This window comes from Chiloscyllium plagiosum, chromosome 14, assembly GCF_004010195.1.
Source record: "Chiloscyllium plagiosum isolate BGI_BamShark_2017 chromosome 14, ASM401019v2, whole genome shotgun sequence".
Classification (NCBI taxonomy): Eukaryota; Metazoa; Chordata; class Chondrichthyes; order Orectolobiformes; family Hemiscylliidae; genus Chiloscyllium; species Chiloscyllium plagiosum.
Genome location: NC_057723.1, coordinates 28998370 through 29001369, shown reverse-complemented (window position 1 = coordinate 29001369; position 3000 = coordinate 28998370). Strand labels below are relative to the sequence as shown.

General features: G+C 40.8%; 1 long non-coding RNA gene across 2 annotated transcripts in view; it reads left to right on the top strand.

Moving 5' to 3' along the window:
• Nucleotides 1-2263, top strand: part of LOC122556907 — a 13682-nt gene extending 11419 nt beyond the window's left edge. For both annotated transcript variants that reach the window (XR_006313697.1, XR_006313696.1), the window contains exon 3: nt 2062-2263. This is a non-coding gene — a long non-coding RNA (uncharacterized LOC122556907). The remainder of the gene's footprint in view (nt 1-2061) is intronic.
• Nucleotides 2264-3000: the final 737 nt, after the last annotated feature.

The following is a 3000-nucleotide window of genomic DNA, read 5'->3' as shown; positions in this document are numbered from 1 at the left end:
TTAATAAAAGCTAAAACACTGTATGTCTTCTTAACAACCCTGTCAACCTGGGTGGCAACTTTCAAGGATCTGTGTACCTGGACACCGAGATCTCTCTGCTCATCTACACTACCAAGAATCTTACCATTAGCCCAGTACTTTGCATTCCGGTAACGCCGACCAAAGTGAATCATCTCACACTTGTCCACATTAAACTCCATTTGCCACCTCTCAGCCCAGCTCTGCAGCTTATCTATGTCTCTCTGTAACCTACAACATCTACCTTATAACATTGATCATGCTTCATTATTGCTTTCAAAATTTTATTAGTTGGCTATTCCTGAAGCAGTGACTCTCCTCCTGATTCTTCAAAACCACTCCTCCATTTACAAGGTTGTCAGGGATGTAATAAAATGTGATGGAATATTTTCCATTTGCCACAACACTACTCAAGAATTGACTTTAATGTGAGTTGACACACACTGTCCAATGTCAATATCCACTGTAGCATATCTTTGGAGAATGACAAGAAAACCCCTTTAAGCCCTGTGAGTCACATTTGGTCTGTTAGTGACTGATCTAGAGGAAAAACCACGCAAAATTGTGACAAGATGATTTTTTTTTCTGGATTTTAAAGCGTTCCAGACTGATTTTCATACCTTCCTGCATAAAGGAACTTGCAAATGTACTCTGTCAAGAGCCAAGAAATAATGAAAAATGCTGTTAATTATTGCTGTTACATACTGTCAGTTGCCCATCGGGAAACAATCTTAGCAATGCAGTTATATTTTTAATGAATGATACAGAAACAGAAATAATAAGCTAGCAAGTCCATAGATATAGAGGAGTACAGGAAACTTTTGCATGTCGGGCAGTATTCTCTGTATTAGATTAGATTCCCTACTGTGTGGAAACAGGCCCTTCGGCCCAACCAGTCCACAAGAACCTCGGAAGATTAACCCGCCCAGACCCATTTCCCTTTGATTAACACACCAAACACTACAGGTAATTTAGCATGGCCAAATCACCTGACCTGCACATCTTTGGACTGTGGAAGGAAACCCATGCAGACATAGGGAGAATGTGCAACCTCTGCACAGACAGTTGCCCGAGGCTGGAATCAAACCTGGGACCCTGGTGCTGTGAGGCAGCAGTGCTAACCACTGAGCCACTATGCCACCCCTGATTCAAAGCCAATAGATCACACTTTAAATATCAGTAACTTAAATATAGACATAAAGTACAATTAACATTTGTGCACTTACTAAAAATCACTGAAATAATAGCCAATGTTATGATAATATTCATATAACACGCTTTTAAAAGTTAAAAATCTGAACACTTATTTTAGCTTTCAAGCAACACTAACAGTAATAACATTTCACTTTCTGGCTGTCTGACCAGTTCACATTAAATGTCTCCATCTCCATAGAATTTTCTGAGTTTAGTCACATATGCCCAATTTCATCATATCCCCAAAGGCAGTCACAATCTCCCTGCCCACAGATGTAGACACTCAAGAGTGTTACATTGTCCATCTGCTTGGTTTCTTATAGACCATCCATATATGTAATTTCAGGTTGCTGTTCCTGCCAAATACTGGCTTTTGATAAAGGGCCTCTGTTTCAGAAATATGTGTGTTTTTTCTTCTGTGTTAATTTGAGCATCTCTTACAACAGGTTTTCCCATTTGATATTTATCACAAATGGTTAAATTCTGGTCTGATGTCTTAAATCTAGTTTCATCTCTGGCTATCTGCTAATGTCATTCAAACACTCATATATATTACAAACAATTAAGATTTGAACATTAAACCAAATGTGCTAATTGGGAGATGGCTTCACTCAGTTGGCTGCACAGCTGGTTTGCAATGTAGATTGTTGCATATAACGTAGGTTCATTTCTTGTACCAGCTGAGGTTACCATGAACAATTCTCCTTCTCAGCTTTTCCCAATGCCTGAGATTTGGTCACCCTCAGGTTAAACCAACACCAGTTGTCTCTCTCCAATGAGAGACTAGCCCTATGGTCTGATAGGACTACGGTAACTTTATCTTTAGTTTATTTACATCTCCTTCTCAAGGTACCTTGTACAAGATATGACAACATAATGGAATTTTAAATCAGCAAAATGATCAGAACCATACTTCTGCCACAAGCATCTGAAGATGACAGCCATTCAGTTCTGCCGACATGGAGTAAGAACGACTCCAGTCTGCATGTAGCAACTTCAGCTACAAGAGGTAACCAGCTGATTTTATAAAAACTATGATCACACGGAATACAGGGAGAACTAGCCATTTGGATACAGAACTGGTTCAAAGGGAGAAGAGGGTGGTGGTGGGTTGTTTTTCAGACTGGAGGCTTGTGACTAGTGGAGTGCCACAAGGATCGGTGCTGGGTCCACTACTTTTTGTCATTTACATTAATGATTTGGATGTGAGCATAAGACGTACAGTTAGTAAGTTTGCAGATGACACCAAAATTGGAGGTATGGTGGATAGCGAAGAGGGTTACCTCAGATTACAACAGGATACTGACCAGCTGGGCCAATGGGCTGAGAAATGGCAGATGGAGTTTAATTCTGGTAAATGCGAGGTGCTACATTTTAGGAAAGCAAATCTTAGCAGGACTTATACACTTAATGGTAAGGTCCTAGGGAGTGTTGCTGAACAAAGAGATCTTGGAGTGCAGGTTCATAGCTCCTTGAAAGTGGAGTCGCAGGTAGATAGGATAGTGAAGAAGGCATTTGGTATGCTTTCCTTTATTGGTCAGAGTATTGAATACAGGAGTTGGGAGGTAATGTTGCGGCTGTACAGGACATTGGTTAGACCACTATTGGAATATTGCATGCAATTCTGGTCTCCTTCCTGTCGGAAAGATGTTGTGAAACTTGAAAGGGTTCAGAAAAGATTTACAAGGATGTTGCCAGGGTTGGTGGATTTGAGCTATAGGGAGAGGCTGAACAGGCTGGGGCTGTTTCCCCTGCAGCATCGGAGGTTGAGGGGTAACCTTACAGAGG